Raw genomic sequence first — 26,038 nt, forward strand, 5'->3', positions numbered from 1 at the left:
TCCCAATGAAATATCTGTTTTTTTTTCTTTGCTTTTTTTGTTTAGTTTATGTTAGTTCTTGGGCTTGAACCCAGAGGCTGGACCCTGTCCCTGAACAGTTTTTGTTCCTGCTCACCAGCCCCCAAATCTAGTACTCTACTGCTTAAACCAAAACTCCACTTATCGACTTTTTGCTGTGTAATTACAGATATGAGTTTGACAGACTCTCCTGCCTGGGTTGGCTTTGAACTAAGATAGTAAGAAAGCCAAGTGACATCAACTGTACAGTCTTCTCTTTTCAAATGAGAAATATTAGATGAAGTTTATTTTAAAGCTAATATTTGACCATTTTTTCTTTCTTTTTTGTGAGCATACCGTACAGAGGAGTTACAATTACATAGGCAAGATAACGAGTACATTTCTTATCAATCATTGTTGCCTCCTCTTTGTTTCCCCTTCCCATCCCTTCCCATATACCCTCCAACCCCATTTGATCCTCCTCCCCCACCAAAGTTGTAAAGTTCGTTTTTCGACATAACGACTTGTACATCTCATTGTTGCAATGGGTCCACCTGTATCCCTACTTTAACGACTTGGTTTTAGAGAATATGTCCAGCAAAGAATCCATAACATAACTCAGCAAAAGTAGGTGCACTGAATCATTTTGGAATTATTTTTTGGGGTTCGGAAGATTATTGATCTTGTCGTTCCTTTTGGGGAAACTTAAAGTCATATTTCACCACTTTTGTTCTTGTGGGGCTTGAACGTTGATCCTGGGTGATTAGCTACAGCACCACCTCCTGGTTTCTGGTGGTTAATAGAAGGTTAGGGTCTCATGGACTATCCTGACAAGGCTGGCTTTGAACCACAATCCTCTGGCCACAACCTCCTTAGTAGCTAGGATTACAAGTGTAGACCACCAGCACCTGGCTCATATTTGCATTTATGTGCACTGAATGACACTGTGTAGACAAAGAATGGAAATTTTAACCAAATGATTACATTTCAGCATTTCAGAAAAATTGAAGTAGCAATAAATATGTCTTCCTTTTCCATTTTGTTACATTAATGACTGATGAGCTTTAGGACCCTTACATTAGCATCCTCTGCCATCTGTATAGGTATATTTAGTATCAGGAAATGTTCATAGAGAAATATAGAAAGAATGAGATTTTTAGAATACAAAAGAGATAAGGTATGTAAGAATAGCATAGAAGGAGATACATTTATCACACAGAGACTTTGAGCTAGCCTATGAGATTTAGAATGCTAAAAGCAATGAGGAAAAGCCTAGTTGACAAGTTCTTCAATAACCAAAAATGGTTCTCTAGAACAGTTTCTGGTATACCTTAATTACTATCATTTACTCCTTCTATCTGGAGTTACTCCTTATTTTCTTTCACAACTATTGATTAGCCTCTGCATTTTTGGTTCCATAACTCACCAAAAAGATTTCAAAATCACACTTAGCCTACACGTCTCTTTGTGATTAGCAGTGATGACACAAATCCTGGAATCATTGAATTTCCAGAATTAAACTTTACCTGACATCTAAGCACATTCCTGGCATTAAATTGCTGTGACTTAATGAACAAAACTTTTTTCAACACTGTATCCTAACATAAGTAAAGTACATTAAATTAGGGACTGTTGTCAGGTGTCAGTATGGAAGAAGCAATTATATATTCCAAGTATGGGTTCTTTATTTTGCATTTACTAACTAAATTTTTTTTTGTTTTGTTTTAGTTCTTTTTGCCAGTCGAAGGGCTTAAACTCAGGGTAGGGAATTTTCCTGAGCTTTTTTTTTCTAGCTCAAGGCTAGCACTCTACCACTTGAGGCACAGCACCACTTCCAGTGTTTTTTTTTTTTTTTAATATATTACTAAGGAATGAACCCAGGGTTTCATGGCTGCTAGGCAATCACCGTACCATGAAGCCAAATTCCCAGAGCCCTAAATAACTTTACATTTTCATTCTGTAACCATATATCATTATTTTGGCCAGGTGCTAGAAAATGATGTAGAAAGCAATACAATGCAATAAGTCTAGTAAGGCTGGGTGGACAATGAATAACTGTCACGGTCTAGCCAGTGAACAGAAGGGCTTATCTCATGAATCTCTTTCAACAAGCTAGCAAGACAGCTACTGACCCACAGCCCACCTCCAGAATGAGAGGGCCACCTTGGGTTCCATCCACATGGGGATGCTGGGCCCCTTCTTCCAGCACCCATTCAAGCAGGTCTTGGGAAAGAGAGAGAAAAAAGTCAGAATTACAATTAAGTCTGGTGCCGGTAACTCAGAATTCTAATCCTAACTACCCAGGAGGCTGAGTTATGATGATCTTGGTTCATAACCAGCCCATGCAGGAACGTCTGTGAGACTCTTATCTCCAAAGAACCACCAGAAATTCAGAAGTAGTGCTTTGGGCACAAGTGGTATAGCACTAGGCTTTTGCTGAGGCTCTCGGGAACAGCGCCCATGCCTAGAGTTCCAGCCCCACAACTGACAAGAAGTGAGCTTCCTAACACAAGAAGTGGACTGAATAGCACCCATTGTCCTAGGGAGCATGGTAGCGAAGTCAGGCAGAGCTTCCTGTGAAGTTGAAGTCATAAGTAGGTCACTTTGCTTCTCTGTGCCTTGGTTTCTCCAGCTGCAAAACTCAACACAGTGAAGGATCCTCTTCCTCATGTGGATAGGGTAATGATGAAAGAGAGCCATGTTTTGTTTGATAATCCCACATCTGTTGCATGATTAATAACAGGGCCCACCTGAGCCCTTTCTGTGTATCTTCCTGACATTTCCTCACAGAATTGCAGAGAACCTTCTCTTTAGGTCACTCTCTCTGTGCCTAGTCATGCTCCAGAGATACCTCTGAATAATCCTTTTTTCCTCACAATTGTCTTGTGAGGAGATTGAGGTTCCATGGTTGTGACCCTACCCAGAGATTCACCTGTGGTCAAGAATCGTCTGCTGTGATTTTTCTGCCTGATCAAACTGACTTAAGAAACCATTCAAGCCACAGGAAAATCAAAAACCACAAGCAGACCAGAGACTCCAACAAGAGAAAGGTTAAGGACCCAGGGAGAGACAGGATCTTCCCATCTCCCCCCCAAAAAAATCAAAGAACTCTTTTTTTGGACCTTTTATAAAAAATTTTTTTCTAAAAGTTTTTTTTTTAATTTTTAATTTTTAACTTTTAATTTTTTTGTTTTCTATTAACTTTTTTTTCTTCCTGTTATAATTTTAATTTTAGGGGTATATATGTGTGTACTTTTTTTCTTTAAAATTTTTTTTGTTTAGCTCTACTGACAATTTGATCCTTTTTTCTTTCCTTCTAATTCTTTTCACTTTTTCTTCTTTTTCATTCTTCTTTGCGTGACATAATTGCTGTTCTGCTCATCCTCAGATATGCCAATAGTTGATTATTAGACTTTAACACCATTATGTACATGCTTAATCCAGAAATTTATTACTCAATTTAAAACCTACTAGACTTAAATTCCTTAAGAGCAGTACTACCTCTTTATACCTATATAACATTTTAAGCACTTTTATTTTCAAGTTTTTCACATCTCCTTTTTATCCCTCCCCTTCTCTTATTCTATCCACGTTCTTCTCTGAATATTACGTTGTCAATTTGCATAATTTTAAGTGTTGCACTTCTTAATTTTTAATTTTTGTTTTTCTAATTTTCCTTGTCTTTTTTCTTTCTCTTTCTTCTTATTTTCTGTCTCTCTACTATCATTCTGCCCAACCTATTTCCAGGTTTGAGATTAGGATTGATTTAACTCTCCCACAGCCTTGCCACATCCCTATATGCCTATTTTTACCCATATCTCTCCCTAACTTAATAATTTCTGTTTGCCAAATTCTTCTTTGCGGTTCGTAGCCCATTAATACGTAGTTGTTTGATGTTGAATAGGTATATCTTTTGAACTAGATTTTTGCAGATTTTTGACTTTGCAACTACAGACTTTGCTTGATGCTTGCCTTAAAATAGTGTGCTAGCACAAAACTGGCATTACATACATCTCAAATATGCAGAGCAACCGGGAAAAACAAGAGAAAAACGGCAAGTCCAGGTATCTCAACTCCCACTCATGATAATCAGGGGACAGAAAAGATAATGAATAATCCAGACGAGAGCTCCCAAAAAGCTCTAAAAACACTACTGGTAAACACGGTAAATGAAAATATTTAAAACCTGCAAAGGACTCTGAATAAGCATGATATGGAGAGAGAGGAGGCAAAACAAAGGTTAATGCAAGAATATCATGTGCGTGAGGAAGCAACCCAATGATTGATACAGGAATTGCATGAGCAGTTTGAGAACACTCAAAGAGAAATAAAGGAATGTCGTGAGAAGACTGTGATCAATCAATGAGAACTACAGGAACTGCATGAACATGAAGAAGCTAAGCAAAGAGAAATACAGGAATTGAAAGAGATGGATTAGAATGCAGAAAGATCACTAAAGGCATTCATGGAATCCATAAACAGAGAACTGAAAGAAGTCAGGGAGACCACAAAGGTAATGCTGAATGGAACCAAAAGAAGGAATGGGAATAACCAATCAACTAAGTGATTTGAGAATCAACACTGAAAACTAAATTAAGGAATTAAAGAAGTTCATACAAGATATAAAACATTGCTCCAACAAAGAATTTGAAGCCATCAAAACCGACCAACTAGAAGAAAAAGAAATAAAAAACAAAGTATAAAGTCTTGATAGTAGGTTACACCATGCAGAAGTTCGAATTTCAGGGATTGAAGACAGCCTAGATATTATAGAGAAAGAAAATACAACCATCCAAGACAAATCCAAGAAATATGATGAATCTATTCAACACTTGGAAGACACCATCAGAAGGTCTAATCTGAGGATAATGGCTGTAGAGTAGAAGACAGAGACAGAAGTTAATGGTCTCTGAAATTTGTTTAATAGGATCCTAGCAGAGAATTTCCCAAACATGCAAAAAGATAGGCCTATTCAAATACAAGAAGCTATTTGAACTCCAAATAGACCAAACCAGAATAGAACATCCCACTGTCACATTATAATCCACACAGAATCAATTCAGACCAAGGAAAAGATCCTTAAAGTTGTCAAGGAGAAAAGGTTAATCACCTATAAAGGGAAACCAATTAGAATCACCTCAGATTTCTCAGCACAGACAACTAAAGCAAGAAGAGCTTGGGATTGTGTATGCCATGCCGTAAAGAGAAACAACTATCAACCAATAATTCTTCTTTTTTGAATTTAATTTTATTTTATTTGTGAACATACTGTACAGAGGGGTTACAATTACATGGGCAGGATAATGCGTACATTTCTTACCAAGCATTGCAGCTTCCTCCTTTGTTTACCCTTCACATCCCTTCCCAGCCTCCCCCCTCCCCTCCAATCCCAATCCTTCTCCTTCCCCCCCTTCTCCCCCACAACGACGTTGTAAAGCTCTTTTGGACATGACAACTTGTACTTCTCATTGTTGGAACAGGTCCACCTGTATCCTTAAACAACTGGTTTTTCCCCATCTCCTCCACAAGTTATACTGACATCAAATATAGTGAAAGCAGGGGTTATATTGTGGTGGAGGGACATACAAAGCAACAAAGAGATAATCTTATAAATGCATTAGAAACACATGCATGAAAGAGAAAATAACATTAAAATACATATCTAAGGGTTCATTTTCCTGACATCACATTATCTGACCTTTTCCGCTTGACTCATACATATACTAGATATTGCAAATAAGGGAAACCATAGGACCTATGTTCCTTTGGGCCTGGCTTACTTCACTTAATATAATTTTTTCCAAGTTTTTCCATTTCCTAACAAATGGGGCAATGTCATTCTTTTTGATGGAGGCATAGAATTCCATTGTGTATATATACCACATTTTCTTGATCCATTCATCGACTGAGGGGCATCTGGGTTGGTTCCATATCTTAGCTATTGTAAATAATGCTGCAATAAACATAGTTTTGCTGGTAGCTTTAGTTTGTCAAACAAGAATTCTGTACCCAGATAAACTCTCCATAAATGAAGGTCAAATAAAAATCTTCCATAGCAAAGAAAAATTGAAACAATATATCTCCACCAAACCAGCCCTACCAAACATTCTTAAAGACATCCTACACATAGCAAACCAAAAAGACCACAGTAAAGGACAAGAAATTGCACCCAAACTGAGAATCCAATAACCTCAGGAAGAACCCAGTTGCCTCAGCCCACAAGAAGGTGGATAAAATGGAAGGAACTTCTAAATACCTATCAGTCCTATCTCTCAACATTAAAGGACTTAACTCTCCAATTAAGCGACATAGATTATCTAGTTGGATTAAAAAGCAGGATCCTTCTATCTGTTGCCTTCAGGAGTCACATCTTGCCCATACAAACAAACACATTTTCAATGTGAAAGTCTAGAACAAAATCTACCAAGCAAACTGCCCCCATAAACAGGCAGGAGTTGCAATCCTAATATCAGATAAAATAGACTTCAAATTAAAATTCGTGAGAAGAGGTAAAGAAGGTGCTCCATACTAATTAAGGGATCTCTCCTTTGGAAACATTTTACAATTCTAAATATCTATTCGCCAAATAACATAGGACCCAAATTTATCCAAGAAACAATACTTTCCCTCAAATCCCACAGAGATCCAAAGACATTAATTGTTGGTGCATTTAACACACCATTTTCCCCACTAGATAGATCAATTAGACAAAAACTCAACAGAGAATGCACACATCTAAACAACTGCATAGATCAACTAGATTTCACAGACATCTACAGAATATTTCAACCATTAGCATCAGAATACATGTTCTTGTCAGCAGCACATGGAATGTTTTCTGAAATAGATTACATTATAGGTCACATAGCAAACTTGTCCAAATTCAGAAACATTGAAGTTATACCTTGCATTCTCTCAGAAAACAAGGGAATAAAATTAGATCTCAACACCGAAAGCCACCAAAGAAAGTCCTGTAATTCATGGAGGAAATTCAAATGTTCATGATATTCAAAAAAATGAACACAGAAATTACTCACTCTTCTGGGACACAACAAAGCCAGTACTCAGGAGCAAGTTTATAGTTCTGAGCTCCTACATCAACAAAATGGAGAGATCTGAAACCAACCATTTGATAAGACATCTGAGCGTCCTTGAAAAAGAGCAGCAAGATAATCCCCAATCCAGTAGACAGACAGAAATAATTAAAATTAAATCAGAATTAAATGAATTAGAATCCAAAAAAATATAGAAAGAATCAACAAAGCAAAGAGTTGTTCTTTTGAAAAAAATTAACAAAATTGACCATCTTAGCAAATCTTATCAGAAAAAGAAGAGAACACACCCAAATAAATAAACTGAGAGATGACAATGGAAATATCACCACAGAAACAACCAAGATTCAGAACATTATACAGGAATACTTTCAAAATTTTATGCTAATAAGTTTGAGAGCTTGGCAGAAATGGACCTTTTCTTAGCAAATATTGACATGCCGAAACTAAACCAGGATGAGTTAAACCATCTTAACTGGCCCATATCAAGCATTGAAATAGAAACAGCAATAACACAACTCCCATCTAAGAAAAGCCCAGGACCAGGTGGCTTTACAGCAGGATTCTATAAGGCCTTGAAAACACAGCTCACACCAATACTCCTTCAAATCTTCAATGAAATTAAAAGAGAAAGTTCACTACCGAATTCATTCTATGAAGCCACAATAACCCTCATCTCCAAACCAGACAGGGACTCATCACAGAAAGAGAACTATAGACCCATTTCTTTGATGAAAATTGATGCAAAATATCTCAAAAAAAAATTTTGGCCAATCGACTACAACAATTCATTCAAACAATTCATCATTTAACAGGATTCATTTCAGGGATGCAAAGCTGGTTCAATATACGCAAATCAATATAATTCATCTCGTCAACAGGAGCAAGGATAAGAACCACATGGTTATCTCAACAGATTTCGAAAAGGCAAGTGTAAAGATCCAACACCCCTTTATGATGAAGGTTCTGGAAAAATTAGGAATCCATGGAACTTTCCTAAATACAATAAAGGCTGCATATGATATATCTACAGCCAGCACTATACTCAATGGTGAAAAACTAAAGCCATTTCTCTTAACTTAGGAACGAGACATGAATGTCCAAGCTCTTTATTTCTCTTCAATCTAGTATTAGAATTCCTAGCTACAGGAAGAAGCCAAGATGTAAACCCAAAGGGGATCCAAATAGGGAAAGAAGAAGTAAAACTCTCCCTCTTTGCAGATGTCATGATCTTGTAGTTAAAGAATCCCATAGACTCCACTCCCAAATTACTCAAGGTGATTCAAAACTTTGGCAAAGTAGCAGGGTATAAAATTAACCCTCAAAAACCAATGGCTTTTCTGGATACCAACAATGAGGAAAGTGTGGCTGATATTAGGAAGGCAACTAAATTCATAATAGCCCCACAAAAAATAAAATACCTAGGAATTAACTTAACCAAAGAACTGAAGGACCTCTATGATGAAAACTTTAAAAACCTGAAAAATGAAATCAAAACAGATCTTAGAAAATGGCAAAATCTCCCATGTTCCTGGAATGGAAAAATCAACATCGTGAAAACGGCAATACTTCCCAAGGCTATCTACAAATTCAATTCGATACCTATCAATATTCCAACCTAATTCTTCAAGAAAATGGAAGAGGCAATCCAATAATTCATAGGGAACAATAAATACCCCAAATAGCAAAAACAATCCTCAACAGAAGGAATAGTTCTGGAGGAATATCAATACCAAATTTAAAACTCTACTACAAAGCAATAGTAATCAAAATGGCTTGGTACTGGCATAAGAACAGACCTCAGGAACAACGGAACAGAACTGAAAACCCAGAGAGAACCTACAGACCTATAGCTTTCTAATATTCGATAAGGGAGCTAACAAAATACAATGGAAGAAAAACAGCTTCTTCAGTAAATGGTGCTAGCAAAATTGGTTAACTACTTGTAGAAAACGAAAGCTAGATCCTTATATATCACACTGAACCTGAATCAACTCCGAATGGATCAAAGACCTCGACGACAAAGCAGACAATCTGAAATCATTACAGGATGGATTAGGAAAAATCCTAGGTCTCTTTGACACAGGCTGAAATTTTCTTAATAGAGACCCAGAAACACAACAAATCAATGAAAGTTTGGACAAATGTCATTGCATGAAATTGCAGAGCTTCTGTATGGCAAAGGACATAGATAGCCAGATCAATAGAAAGCCCACGGATTGGGAGCAAATCTTCATTAGCCATACAACAGAAAAGGTTCTCATATCTACAATACACCTGGAACTCAAAAAAATTAAACCACCCAACAACAAATCCTCAAAGAAACAACTGCCCAATAAATAAGTGGGCGAAATACTTAAAGAGAAGCTTCTCTGAAGAAGAAAGAAGGATGGCCAATAGACACATGAAAAAATGTTCAACATCCCTAGCCATAAAAGAAATGCAAATAAAAACAACATTGCGATACCACCTCACCCCAGTTAGAATGGCAAAAATCAATAACTCTAATGACAACAGATGCTGGAGGGGATGTGGACAGAATGGAACCTTACTGCATTGTTGGTGGGAGTGTAAACTTGTTCAAACACTTTGGAAATAGTATAGAGGTTTTTCTATTCTCCACATAGAATTCCCCTATTACCTAGCAATCCCACTCTTGGACATTTACCCAAATATTTACAAACAAGACCACACTAAAGCTACCAGCACAACTATGTTTATTGTAACCTTATTTACCATAGCTAAGATCTGGAACCAACCCAGATGCCCCTTAGTAGATGAATGGATCAAGAAAATGTAGTGTATATATACAATGGAATTGTATTCCTCCATCAGAAAGAATGACATTGCTCCATTTCTTAGGAAATGGAAAAACTTGGAAAAAATTATATTAAGTGAAGGAAGCCAGGCCCAAAGAAACATAGGTCACATGGTTTTCCTTATTTGCAATAACTAGTGTATGTCTGACTCAAGCAGAAAAGGTCAGATAAGTTGGTGTCAGGGAAATGAACCCTAAGATTCAAAAAGATTCAAAAAGTTTTACTTTCATTCAATTTTCTCTAGTACATTTATAAATTTATTTCTTTGTTGCTTTTTATGTCCTCTCCTACGGTATAATCCCTGCTTTCACTGTATTTTATGTTGTTATAATTTATGGAGGGGAAGGGAAAGAAAATCATTTAAACAAGGATTACAGATGGGCCCTTTGCAACAATGAGATGTACAAGTCCTATGTCGAAAATGAACTTTACAACTTTGTTAAGTGGAGGTGGAGGGTCGGTTAGGGGGATGGGGAGAGGATGGGATGGGAAGGGGAATCAAAGGAGGAGGCTACAATGCTTGATAAGATATGTACTCTTTATTTTGCCCATGTAATTTTAACCCCTCTGTACAGTATTTGCACTATAAAAAATATGAAGAAAAAAAGAATCAGCTGCTGTGGACTAAAAGTTTGCGGTAATCCTTCTAAATTGATGACTTCACTTGTTGTTACATGTCTACCATCCCAACTCCAGAGGACCAGGTCTGGTGATGCATACCTTTCACAGATAGGAAGACCTCGAATAGCCCAGCCAGAGCATATATTGAGGCTCTCTTTCAGAAATACCCAAGACAAAAAGGTGGCTCCTCAGAGCCAGGGAGAGGACACAAGTAGGGGATCATGGTGCCCCCAGAGGGGTGTCTGACCCGGGGTAGGGGTGGTTTGGGGGCAGCCACACACCTGTGCTGCTGGGAGAACTTGCTTTAGGCTGCTCCAGGTGGGGTGAGCAGCGATGGCAGCGGCATTGCAGACACATGGCCTCAGAGCAAAGAACCAGGGCCAAGGAGCAGGTTGGAGCTTTACACGGCCTGGCAGGGTGCCATTGCCTGATGTTTGAAATTCCGCACCTTGGGAAGGAGGGAAGGAAGCCAGGGTGCTGGCAGGCATCTCAATTTCCTTCTATATTCCAAAGTTGCCTGGAGTCTCTTCCTCACCACTCAGCCATCTCTACCTTCCTCAATTGCTGGTAGTGGTGTAAACTAACAGATTATATCCTGGTGCTACCAGGCAGCATGGAATGTGGGCGTGGCCACCACTCTTGTATCTCATTGGTCAGAACGAACTATGAAAGAATGGGGGTGTGGCCAGAATCCTGTGATGCAAACAGCATGGGCAGAGTCAAGATGATAGCTCCCTCAGCCCTTTTCCCAGGGAACAATTTCCAATTCAGTTGGAGACAAGAGGGTGACCTCATTTAGATGGATGGTTTCACAGATTGTTGTGTATGTCTGTTTGTTCCTAGTTCCAGACCTTGTACTCAGGATATGAGCACAGTATGTGAACTGCTTTTGATCAAGGCTGGCCTTCCACACTAGAGCCACAGGGATTCTGGCTTTGTTGGCACTGAAGTTGGACTTTCTTGTCTAGGGTGACTTCGACTATGATCCTCCCATCACATCCTTGTAAGTATCAAGGAGGACTGCTGAGAGCCACTGGTGCCTGCCTAATCATTGTTCTTATTGGTGTTCTTAGACAAACTGGTGAGTTCCCTATCCTTGGGTTTAAGTGGTGGGAGCTGTAGCCCACAGTTGGAATCTTGGTCTTGCCACCTCCAAATGGAAGGAGATCCTAAGAAACTTATTCCTGTCCATATGATTACCAATGGAATATGATGTATGTCATGATTGAAAGAGCAGTTCTTGAATGATTCTACTATAAAATTATACACAATTATGTTATAGGATACTGATCGATGTTAGATAATATTTTATGAGCCATTTAAACAATCACATTAATAAAATGGAGGTATAATGATATACCTTAGAATTACTATACTATTACATACTAAAAAAGTGCTATTTTTCTGCCAAGACTGGGACTGGAACTGGTAACTCTGTTGCACTGTGTGAGAAGGGGAAACTGGCCTCCTAGAAGTCAAAAAATTCATGTCTATTCCTTACGCCTGAAATAGATCCCCACCACTAGAAAACATCCTATTCATGTACAATTTACATATATGATTTATATTTATATACATATGTTGACTCCATATTGCATTCAGTACAGTTATTTTATTTTTTGTTTTATTCATGTTTTGAGCATTTATTTTGACTATTATGGCACATAAAACATTGATTACATAGATTACATAAGGTAGAGGTCTACATATGTATTCCACTTCATACCTGACACCCAGGACTTTCACAGAAAAGGAAAACACTTGTCACTATCAACTTCTTACTCCACAATTAATTTTTGGGGAGTGCTGGCATCTGAACTCAGGGCCTACAAGCCTACAAGGCCCAATTCATGAATGGGTGAGTGTCAGCACGCCATCCTGGGGCAAATTGAGCTGACAGGCTGCTCCCAGGACCTGAGCTCAAGCCCCAGGGGTTAACAAAATAAGAACAGATTGACATGAAGATGGAAGTATGCTAATAAATATGTTTTGACAGAGTATCAGAGATGTCTATACATTTTCAGTTATATAGACTACATTCCTACCAATTCCTTGGTATTAATCATGCGTCCATTTAATTAATGTTATTGTTTTCACCCTTATACTGTTAATGAAATCAATCAGTGTCCTGAAATTATAGTGTTCCTGTAAGTAATAATATTCTTTTTATGCTTCATAAATATTAAATAAAATCAGTTAGCTTCCTGAAATGTTGCTGTCTAATATTATAGGAGCATCATTCATGATCAACTCACTGAACCTTGACATTGATAATATTCCATTGTTCTTCCTATGGATGGGAACCATTTTCTTAGTATCTCCTGCCATTGGTTGGTGTTAGGAGGGGGATTCGAAATCAGGGCCTATGTTGCCATGTGGGCCTATGCTTCCCAGATAGTCTGCCAGCATTCAGCATTGCAAGGTGAAGTACCCTTTGAAACAGTGTCATTCAGACCCATGACGGTTACCATGCAAAGGAAGAAAACATAAAAAGGCCACATTTTTTCTGTGAATTGCTTTCCCTGAAAGACCTGGGGGTCTAGGATCCTAGAAGCAGCTGTAGATCTAGTGGCTGCACCCCGGCCTAGGGTGATCGAAGCTGAGGCAGAGTTGCAACAACCTGACTTCAAGCCCCGTACTGAGAAAAGTAAAATAAAAAATTTAGTTACCTGGCTTGCAATTCACACAGTTTATTTTTACAGGCTTTGGATTTGAACTCAGGATCTGGGTAAATCTGGAGCAATGTGTATGAAGGGGAAGATCACTGTACTTAAAGATAAGAAAGTCAGACCTGTTCACTAGTTCTGATCAAGCCTCAGCCCTGGAAACATACTATTTATATATATATTGTAAAGATAGGATTTATACTTACCTATAGATGTTCAGTCCATACATGTTTGATGTGGTTGTTCCTTGAAATTTTTCTTTTATTCATTTATTTAACATTGATTGTACTATGATGAAACCCGTTCTGTTTATTACATAGATGGCATCCTATCACAGAGCATCTAGATTTGTAGAAATGTTCTCCACCATGCCAGGATTCTCAGGATCACCCAGGACATTCAGAGAAAAGGATAACAAGTTTCACACTTGGCTTCTTACACTACAACCCACTTGTTGGTAGTGCTGGTATTTGAACTCAGGGCCTAGTAGGACCAATTGTCCAATCAGTCAAGGTGAACACACCAACCTGTGAAATAAGGAGCTAGGCCATTCCCAGGATCTGACATTTATTCCCAAGGTGGTCCAATATAGTCATAAATTCATAATTTAAACATACAATCTATATTGACATTCATGTGTCAATAGCATCTTGTGTTTAGTGAACTTCTCCTTATTTTGTCTCTATTTCATTGAGGTATTGTGTATTTTACTAAATATGGTGATAGGAATAACTTTGCTGACATGAATGACAACCTGTTCCTGTGGTTATAGTGTTGCTTATGAATTCCCCTTCTTGGTTGAGACTCAGGACTTTCACAGGAGAGGAAAACGTGTTCAACAACTGGCTTCTGATATCCGAATGAATTTTTTGTCAGTGCTGGGATTTGAACTCAAGTCTGGGTATCTCTGTTGCATTGTGGGGGAAGGGGAAGCTCACTATCCTTGAAGACTAGAATTTCAGGCCTGGTCTAGGGCCTGATTTGAAGCCTCAGCACTGGACAAAATCGCAAGCCCACCTTTTTTAAACTTAGGATCTCTCTTTACCTACAGGAGTGGTGTGCATCTTGCATTCAGTGTAGTTATTCTTTTTATTTTGTGTCTTAGTCATTGATGTTTTGTGCATTTTATTGAATATGGTGACAGATATAACTGTGCTAACATGAATGACAACCTATTCCCATGGCTATAGAATTGTTTATATACCATTCTCCATCCTTGATGAGAACCAGAATATTTACAGAACAGGAAAACATATGCAACCTTGGTTTTTTCAGATGAGAGTGAATCTTTTGGCAGTGCTGGAATTTGAACTCAAGGCCTATCAGGCCCAATTGGTGAATGGATCATGTTAAGTACAGCAGCCTGTGAGCCTCTAAGGAGCTCGTCCATTCCTGGGACCTGAGATTGAGCCCTGGTGGAAGGGCAATATAGTCATAAATTAATAATTAAACAAAGGATCTATATTTCCAACCATGGGTGGGCAGCATCTTGCGTTTGGTGTAGTCATCCTGGCTGAGACCCAGAATTTGCACAGCAAAGGAAGACAGGTGCAATGACTGGCTTCTCACATCAGGGTGAATTTTTGGCAGTGCTGAAATTCGAACTCGGGGCCTATGTGGCCCAACTGCCCAATCGGTCCACATGATCACACCAGACTGTGAGCCACTAAGGAGATGGGCTCTTCCCAGGAAATGAGATAAAGCCACAGGGAGGCCAAAATAGTCCTCGATGCATCATTGAAACATGGGGTGTATATTCACATCCGTGTGTGGACTGCATCATGCATTGAGTGTACTTATTGTGTTCATTTTGTATGCTATTCATGGATGTATTGTGTATTTTCTTATGTATATGATGACAGGTATAACTGGACTGACATGGATAACAACTTATTCCCATGACCACAGGGTGGCCCATGCATTCTGCATCCTAGCTGAGACCCAAGACTTGCACAGGAAAGGAAAATAGATGCAACAATTGACTTCTGACACCAAGATGAATCTTTTGGCAGGGCTGGGATTTGAACTCAGGGCCTACCAGGCACAATTGGTGAATGGGTCCACATGAGCACACCAGCCTGTGAGCAACAATGAGCAAGGCATTCCCAGTACCTGAGTATGAGCCCCCCTTGGGGGAGAGTGGGAAGCACAATAGTCATCCATTCATAAGCTGAACGTAGAATGCAAATAAGTACAGATGTGTATAGAGTAGGATTGTGGTGACCTGTGATGGAATCCAATCTGTGAGTACCTATATTTGGTTCTTTTCTGATGCATCCATTTCATGTATATAATGATTATTGTCCTGCTTCATCAACTCTTCTTAACAAATAATCTATACCCCATCAATCTTATGTATCATTTCCTACTCACATCATGCATGAACTACTCATTCAAGGATGAGATCTTTCACATGCCATGGCTCTTCCTAGATCCAGAAACGAGTATCTCAGGATCTCCCGCCATTCCCTCCTCCTAGAGGGACTGAATTCAAGCCTTAGTCCTGGAAAAGATACTTCTTATATACATTTTAATGATAAGATTTATACTTATGTTCAGATGTTCAGTCCATATTTTGTTTGGTGCGTTTATAAATTTTATTTCTCATTTTATTCATTTATTTACCATTTATTGTATTGACTCTGATGACACCTCTACCATTTATTACATTGTTTACATCCTATCACATAGAATCTAGATTTTAGATGTGTTCTCCATTGTGCCTGGCAATGTGAGGATCTGAACTCAGTGCCTAGCAGGCCCAATTCATGAATGGGTGAGTTTGAGCATGGGATCCTCTAGCCAATGAAGCTGTCAAGTGGTTCCCAGGCACTGAAATCGACCCCCATATTTGGCCAAAACAGCGATACATGGATAGGCAGATGGTGGTATACAAATATATATATTGTTAAAGAGTGCCAGAGCCCTCTATCTATGATTGAATGACACCTATTACATTCCTACCAACTCTTAGGTATTTATTATACCACCAATGAAGGAATATTATTCTTTTCATGCTTAATAAACTATACGATAATCAGCATTCTAGGACTATTGCATCCAATTTTGGACTAGCTGGATGCATGAACTACTCATTCAGTTGGTATTCCCATGCATAGGAATGAGTCTCTTGTGATCTCCTGCCATTGGTGTCAGGACTGGGATTTGAACCCAGGGCTTATGTTGACAGGTTGGCCTATGGCTTCCCTGATAGCTCACCAGAATCAGCAATGGCAGGTCAGGTCCTCTTTGTAGCCATGTCATTCAGACCCAGGATGGTCACCATGCCCAAAAAAATCGTAAAATGCCAGCCCTCTCCAGCTCACCACTTTTTGTGCTTTCCAGCTTTTTTTTTCTTCCTGCAAGCCTTCTGGCCTAGGATCTCAGGATCGGCTATGGGTCTGGAGACTGCACCCCAGCCTAGGTAGATTCAAGCTGAGAAAGTGTTTGCACAACCTGAGTTCAAGTCCCATGGATGGCTAAAAAATAAATAAATAAATAAAATATTAATTATTTATCTAAATAAAAAAATAAAGCTCCCAGGTTTGGAATTTCTGCCAGTTTTCTTTCCTAGCCTGGGATTTGAACTCAGGGTGTTGGTAAATTTGTAGCAATGTGAGGGAAGAGTTGCCACTACTTCAGTTAAAACCCCGTGCCAACCACAAAAGAAAAACTAAGTCACTGACCTCGGCAGGGTGAAGTAGTTGTGGAGATGGGAGGAAGGGATGGTAGGGAGAAAACAAAGAAGGAGTCAACAATCCTCAATAGGAAATGTACTCATTACCTTGCTCCTGTAACTGTAATCGCTCTGTAAAACACTTTTGCAATAAAAAAGTACAAAAAAGAGAAACAATGTCGTTCTCAGAGAAGCACTTTAGAGGTAAGGAAAGGATGTCTGAATAGCTGTACAAATTCCACACTGCTTTTTTTTAATGTTCAGTATGGAACTGAGTAAACGTAACTGCTTCCATTAATAAAAAGAAGTCACTGTCTTGGAACTGGGGCCAGTATTTCTGTCCCTGCTAGGTTTTGAGATCAGTGTCCAGGTAACTCTTTTATACCATGGGTGAAGGCAAAGCTCACTGTCCTTGAGGAAAAGAAATTGAGGCTAGAGTTCCCAGGGCCTGAATGAAGGCTCTGCAATGGAAAAAATGTTTCTATACATGTTTAATATATGATATACACTTACATATGTATGTTAATTTCATATTATGATTTTTATTATTGATTTTGTATTTTGTTTTTCTTTTATTCATTTATTGATTGATTATTGTATTTAGTATTATTATACACGTAATATTTATCACAATTTGCACATCTATAATAAAATTCAATTCAATAATTTAGGATATTGACTCATTTTTATTAATATTTTATTAAGTGTTGAAACATAATACATAATTAAATGGAAGCATTTGCCACAGTCTTCACATGTTTAGCGTGAAGGAGGTATAAATAAATAGAGATTGATGTATATAAGCATTATATACACAGAAAGATGTCTGTATATTATTATTTTATAGCTATTACTACCAATTATTACTTATTAAATTACATCTCCATTTAATGATGTGTCCCAGTTACCAATTAGTAAAGCATTAACTAAATTACTCAATATCCTATTATTATCACATATGTACATACATCCATACACATAACTTCATATTTTATAGAATGAGACAGATGTCTATACATTATTAAATTATGCATCATGTGTTACTAGCAATTATTAGGTATTTATGTTTCAATGACATTTTTATTCTGGTAATACTTAATAAAATTTTAAACTTAATCCACAGCATATAGTTTTTGTTTCTAATGTTATCTAGAATGATTCACTTCTAATTCAATCTGTTTTTCATTTATTGTAGTGACAATTCTTCCACCTATGACATTTTTTACATTTATGATATCCTATTACATAACATATAGATTAGCATCTGTATTATACATCCTACCTGTCATCGAGCACTTTCAAAGAAAAAGAAAACGTGTCACGCTCGGCTTCTCACTCCAAGATTACATTCTTTGGCAGTGGTGGGATCTAACTCAGGGCTTAAAAGGCTGGATTCATGAATGGCTGTCAGCAAAGCAGCTTCTAGCCAATTCAGCTGCCAGGGACTTCCCAGGCCCTGAAATCGAACCCCATATGTTAACCCCATATTGTGCTTAGTGTACTTATTCGTTTTATTTTTTGTTTTATTCATTTATTTACCATTTATTTTATTGACTGTTATTACACATGAAATATTTATTACATTTATTACATAGGATATAGATTTGCCTATGTATGAAACTTCACACCTGATTCCCAGGACTTTCACAGAAAAGGATAACATGTGTCACCATGGGCTTCTTACTGCACGATTCAATTTTTGTGAGAGCTGGCATCTGAAGTCACAGCCTACAAGGCCCAATTCATGAATGGAGGAGTGTCAGCATGCCAGCCTGAGGCATACTGAGCTGACAAGCATTTCCAGAACTTGAGATCCAGCTCTAGGAGTTGACAAAATTAGAACAGATTGACATGCAGATGGTAGAACAAAAATAATTATTGATTTTTATAGAGTGCTAGAGATATCTATACATTATTCAGTTATATAGGCTACATCCCTATCAATTCTTGGGTATTTAGTATATCTCCATATAATTAATTGTATTGTTTTCATCCTTAATTATTGATTAAATCAACCACTGTCCTGAAACTATTGTGTCCATGTAATTAATAGTATTCTTTGAATTTGTCAAAAATATTCATTAAAATCATTAGCCTCCTAAAATCACTCTATTTATATAGTAGTATTCAGAAACAACTACTTCAACCTTGCCATTCATAATCTTCCATTGGTATTCCTATGAATAGGAACGAGACACTTAGGATCTCCCTCCATTGGTAGGGGTCAGGACCCGGCTTAAAACACAGGGCCTATATTGCCATGTAGGCCTATGGCTTCCCTGGTAGTCTGCCAGCCTTCAGTAATGCCAAGTTACCAACATTCTTCAACCAGGTCATTGAGATGCAGCATGGTCACCTAGCAAAGAAAACAAATGTAAAACTGGTAGCCATCTGCAAGTTGCCAGTTGTTTGTTTGTTTGTTTTTCCCCTGGGTCACATTATTTTTTTTCTTGTCAGCCTTTGGGTCCCAGGAACCAGGTTCGGCTGTGGGTCCAGTGGCTACACCCCAGCCTAGAGTGATCAAAGCTGAGGCAGAATTGCCATGAGCTGAGTTCAAGCCCTGTGTTTGACAAAAGAAAAATACCTACCTACCTACCTACCTACATACATACATACATACATACATTAAAATATTTTAAAAATTATGAGGCTCCTTGGCTTGGAATTCATGCCATTTTTTCTGCCAGGCCTGTGATTGAACTCAGTATCTGAGTAAATCTGCAGCACTGTGGGGGATGGGGAAGATCACCATTCTGGAAGACAAGAAAGTCAGGCCTGTTTCTAGGGCCTGAATTAAAGTCCTAGCACTCGAAAAAATAATATTCATATATATTTTAAGTACATAAATTTTATTGACCTACACATTTTTACTGCATGTTGCAGTTAGTGTATTCATTTTTTTGTGTTTTGTTTCTTACATATTTTAGTGAATAAGATTACACATATAATATTTTTTGCACCATATTACATAAGACATAGATTTGCCTATGCATTCTACATCATTCCTGATGTAAAGAAAATAAGTGGGACAATTGACTTTCCACCAGGATTAAGTTTTTGGAAATTCTGTGAATTGAACTCAGGGCCTAGCAGGCCCACTTCATGGGTGGGTAAATGTTAGTACACCAGTCTGATGCAAGAGAAGTTGGCTGGCAAATTTGAGGACCTAAGATCAAGCTCTAGGAATGGCCAATATATAAACAGATAGATGACTAGACTGACTAGACTGCAGTGTGTGTGTGTGTGTGTGTGTGTGTGTGTGTGTGTGTGTGTGTGTGTGTGTGTGTGTGTGTGTGTGTGTGTGTTGTGAGCTACTTTTAATCAGGGCTATCCCTCTACCACTGGAGCTACACAGCTCTACTTCTGGTTTTGTTGGCACTGAAGTTGGACAGGGATCTCAAGGACTACCCTGCCTAGTGTGAATTTGACTATGATCCTCCTATCACAGCCTTGTAAACATCAATAAGGACTGCTGAGAACCACTGGTGCCTGCCTAATCATTGGCCTTGCAATTCTTGGACAGACAAGTGAGTTCCCTCTCCTCGAGTTAAAATGGTGGGAGCTGGTACCCCCAGTTCGAATCCTGGTCCTGCCACCTCCAAATGCAAAGAGATCCTTAGAAACACATTCCTATCTATATGAATACCAATGGAACATGATGTATGTTATGATTGAATGGGAAGTTCTTAAATAATTCTACGATAAAATTATACACAATTATATTATAGGACCCTGATCGATTTTAATCAATACTTTAATCAATCATGTTCATTAAATGGAGGCATAATGGAATACATTAGAATTGGGTGTCACATAGTATAAAGGTGCCATTTTTTCTGCTAGGACTGGGATTGGAACTCATGGTCTGGGTAACTCTGTTGCACTGTTTTGAAAGGTGAAGCTAGCCTTCTTGAAGCCAAGAAATTCATGTCTGTTCCTTACGTCTGAAATCTAACCCCAGTACTAGAATACATCCTATTTGTGTACATTTTAAATATATTATTTATATTTACATACATAGGTTGACTCCCGATTGCATTCAGGGGAGTTATTAATTTTATTTTTGTTTTATTCATGTGTTTGTGGGGCACATGGGCAGCAATGATGGTGCTGAAAGGAAGTTGAGTGGGCACAGGCCAATTGTTTACCTTAAAAACTGATTGGATATAGCTTAGGTGCCTGATAGGGTGTGACATTTACAGTGATTGGTTGGTTCCTTTCCCTCCCCTTCCATGCCTCACAATTTTTCCTTTAAATGGTGCTTGCTATGTGGTAATAAACGAGTTCTTGCTTGACTTGACTCCCCACTGTGTCTGAATGTCTCCCGGGCTAAGGGAGACTGGGGAATGGCGAGTGGCGCACTTACCTTTCCTTGGGCCCCATCCATCTTTCAGGGGCAAACAATGACCCAACATGTATTGACTGTTTATTTTATTGACTAATATGGCACATAGAACATTGGTTACATTGATTAAATAGGATATACATATGTGCATATGTATTCCACTTATACCTGACACCCAGGAATTTCCCAGAAAAGGAAAACATGTGCCACCATCAGTTTCTTACCCCATGATTCATTGTTTGGGCATGGTGGCATCTGAACTCAAGGCCTAAAGGGCCAAATTCATGAATGTGTGTGTGTCAGCATGCCATCCTGGAACAAATTGAGCTGATAGGCAGTTCCCAGGATCTGAGATTGAGCACCAGTGGTTGACAAAATAAAAACAGACTGACACACAGATTGTAGTACACTAATAAATACATATATCTTCACAGAGTGCCAGAGATGTCTATCCATTGTTCACTTATATATACTACATTCTTACCAATTCTTGGGTATTTATTATGCCTTCATGTAATTAATATTATTTTTTAATTTTTTTATTGTGAAAATAATGTACAGAGGGTTACAATTACATGGGCAAGATAATGAATACATTTTTTATCACGCATTGTAGCCTCTTCCTTTGTTTCCACTTCCCATCCCTTCCCATTCTCCCCTCTGCCCCCCCACCCAATCCTCCCTGCTCCCTCACCCCACCCCCACACCAAAGTTGTAAAGTTCATTTTTGACATCACTACTTGTACATCTCTTTGTTGCAATGGGTCCACCTGTATTCCTATTTAAACGATTTGTTTTTCTCCTTGCCCTCCACAAATTATATTGACATCAAGTACAGTGAAAGCAGGGGTTATACTGTGGGGGAGGGACATACAAAGCAACAAAGAAACAATCTTATAAATGTGTTAGAAACAATCGCATGAAAGAAAAAAACAACATTTGAGTACATATCTTAGGGTTCATTTCCCTAATATCACCTTATCTGATCTTTTCTGCTTTACTCAGACATATACTAGGTATTGCAAATAAGGGAAACCATGGGATAGGGCACTAGCCTTGAGCTGAAGAATACCCGGCCCAGAGTTCTGGCCCCAGGATCCACAAAAATAAATAAATATATGTTATTATTTTTATCTTTAATAAAGTATTAAGTAAATCAGTGTCCTGAAATTATTGTGTCCCTGAGAAATAATATTCTTTTAATGTTTCATAAGATATTAAATAAAATCAATCAGCCGACTGAAATCATAAAGTCTAATTGTGTACAAGTATCATTCATGAGCATGTCATTCAACTGTGGCAGTGATAATATTCCATCATTATTCCTGTGCATGGGAATGAATTTCTTAGGATCTCACACAATCTGGAAGTGGCATGACTGTATTTGATCTGTAGGCCTATGTTGCTGTGCGGGACTATGGCTTCTCCAATAGCCCTCAATTAAAAAAAATATTTAGCTCCCTGGTTTGAAATTCATGACATTTTTTTCTGCCAGGCCTGGGATTTGAATTCAAGGTCTGGGTAAATATGCAGCACTGTGACGGAAGGGAATCTGAACATGCTTGAAGACAAAAGTCAGGCCTGTTCCCTAAGTCTGAATTCAAGCCTCAGGGCTGGAAAACATACTCCTTATATCCATTTTAAAGATAGGATTTATACTTCCATACAGCTAGTCAGACCATATTTTGTAGGGTGGGGTTATTCATATTATTTCTTGTTTTATTCATTTATTTACCATTTATTTCATTGACTCTGATGACCCTTCTACCATTTATTACATTGTTTATATCCTACCACAGCATCCAGATTTGTAAATAAGTTCTCCATCATGCCTGAAACCCAGGATTCTCACAGAAAAATAAAACATGTGTCACACTTGGCTTCTTACTCCAAAATTAATTTTTGGCAGTGCTGGGACGTGAACTCAGGGTTTAGCAAGCCCAATTCATGAATGGATGAGTGTGAGCATGGCAGCCTCTAGCCAATGAAGCTGTCAGGTGGTTCCCGGTGCTGAGATCGAGCTCCAGGTTTGGCCAAAACAGTGATACATGGATAGGCAGAGGGTGGTATACAAATAAACATATATTAGTAAGGAGTGCCAGAGCCATCTATCTATGATTGCATGACACCTAAGACATTTCTACCAACTCTTAGGCATGTATTATACCGCCCTTGAAGGAATATTATTCTTTTCATGAATAATAACTTATTAAGATCAATCAGCGTCCTAGGATTATTGCATCCATTTTATACTAGACCGAAACATGAACTACTCTTTCAATTGGTATTCCTATGCATAGGAATGAGTCTCTTGTGATCTCCTGCCATTGGTGTCAGGACTGGGATTTGAACCCAGGGCCTATGTTCACAGGTTGTCCTATGGATTCCCTGATAGCATGCCGGCCTTCAGATATGGCAGGTCAGGTCCAGTTTGCAGCCATATTATTCAGACCCAGGAAGGCCACTGTGCAAAGAAAAAAATGGAAAATCCTCAGCCCTCTGCAGCTTGCCACTTTTTGTGCTATGCTATGTTTTTTTTTTTTTCTTCCTGAAAGCCCTCTGGGCCAAGGATCCCTAGATTGCCTATGGGTCCGAGGATGCCCCACCCTAGGGCGATTGAAGCTGAGGCAGAGTTGCCATGACCTGAGTTCAAGCCCCATGTTGGCAAAATACAGAATAAATTAATTAATTATTTAACTAAATTAAAAAAAGAAATAAAACTCCCTTGTTTTGAATTTCTACCAGTTTTCTTTCCTATCCTGCGATTTGAACTCAAAGTCTTGGTAAATATGTACCAATGTGAGGGAAAGTGCATATTTGCCACTACTTGAGTTCAAACCCCATGCAAATCCAAAAATAAAAATTAAGTCACTGAACTCGGCAGGGAGAGTAGTTGTGGAGATGGGAGGGAAGGAATGGTATGGGGAAAACAAAGCAGGAGGCAACAAAGCTCAATAGGAAATGTACTCATTACCATGCTCATTTAAATGTAACCCCTCTGTACAACATTTTTACAATAAAAAATGAAAAAAGTAGTGGTCAGACAAGTATTTTGGGGTTAAGAGAAAGGTGTCTGAAAGCTGTGCAAAATTCTACACTGCTTTTTTTAAATATTCAATACGTAACTGAATAAACAAAACTACTTCCATTAAATGAATTAAGTCACTGTCTTGGAACTGGGGCCAGTATTTCCATCATTGCTGGGATTTGATCTCACCATCAAGGTAACTCTTTTGCATCATGGGTGAAGGCAAAGCTCACTGTCCTTGAGGATAAGAAATTCAGGCTACAGTTGCCACCTTCAGAATGAAGTCCCTGCAATGGAAAAATATTTCTATATATGTGTAATATATGATATATATTTACATATGTATGTTTATTATATATTATAATTTTTTATTATTGATTTTGTATTTATTTGATTTTTTACTTTTCATTTATTTATTGTTTACTGTATTTAGTATTTTATACACATAATATTTAGTACATGTTTTACATGTAACATTAAAATTTATACACAATAATTTAGGACATTGACTGTTTTTTTCATTAATATTTTATTAAGTGTTGAAACATGATACATAATTAAATGGAAGCATTTGTCACAGTCTTCACATGTTTAGGATTTTCTCCCAAGTAGGAACTTTGTCTTCTTTATCTTTAGAACCTTCCTATATGAATTTCTTTAGATGATTTTTACTCAGAAGCCTTTTCTTGAGGATAGGCAAGTTGATGGATAAAATTGTAAGGGTGGGGCTAGAAATGTGGCTTAGTGATAGAGAGCTGGCTCAGCATGCATGAATGGTAAGGTTTGAATCCTCATTGCCACATACTCAGAAAAAGCCAGAAGCTGTGGAGTGGCTCAAGTGGTACAGCGCTAGGCTTGAGAAAAAGGAGCTCAGAAACAGTACCTAGGCCCTTAGTTCAAGCCACAGGTCTGGCAAAAACTGCAGGCCATTGCCTGTGGCTCACAACAGGAACCTTAGCTTCTCAGGAGGCTGAGATCTGAAGATCACAGTTCAAAGACAGCCTAGGCAAGAAAAACCTGTTAGACTCTTATCTCCAATGAATCACAAAAAGACCACATGAGGTGCTGTGGGTCGAGTGGTAGAGTGTTCGCCTTGAGCTGAATGGCTCAGCGACAGTGCCCAGGCTTGAGTTTGAGACACAAAACTGGAAAAAAGTGAGGGTTAAGCAAATTACTATTCCTATTTGTAAATTAGTAGAACATTCTCTGGAAAAAATGAATGTTCATGTACACCAGAATTGGAGTTAGAGCTCAAGGTTGAAGTGTAGCCCATCCATACCCATAGCCTCTCAGACTCTAGTATTATAAACTTGTGTCTGAAAGGTCCAATGTTGAAAGGCCTAATATGCTGCCCAAGACCTTTGTGATAAGCAGTTGACTTGTAATGCCAATGTTATTACAGTTCTGAACCTAGCAGAGCACCAGTAGCTCATGCCCATCACCCTAGCTCAGGAGGCTGAAGTCTGAGGATCACAGGATGAAGCCAGTCAGGGCTGGAACGTCTATGGCACTGACTTCTATTACTGATAGTTCAGATGTTCAAGAGCTTCCTGTGTTTCCCTTGGTAATGAGAAGTTACTTGCACTCTAAATGTTCTTAGCGTTCTTGAATTATAAAAGCAGGCAAGAAACATCATTGAACAATCCTGGGTTCATATGAAATTCTCAGCTTCTAAGCCATAGCCCTTTTAGCAGGAAGAACTCCAGTGTAACAATATTTGAAGGCAGAAAACAGTTTCAAAAGCCAGACTACGTGAAGAGACCTAGGCCTACAGGATTAGGAGGCAGAATTTACACACTCAACAGGTAAGTGAGCTGCAAAACCACTTCATTCA

The sequence above is a fragment of the Dipodomys merriami genome, unplaced genomic scaffold, assembly GCF_024711535.1.
Source record: "Dipodomys merriami isolate MVZ:Mamm:240054 unplaced genomic scaffold, mDipMer1.0.p SCAF_579, whole genome shotgun sequence".
In the NCBI taxonomy this organism is placed as follows: Eukaryota; Metazoa; Chordata; class Mammalia; order Rodentia; family Heteromyidae; genus Dipodomys; species Dipodomys merriami.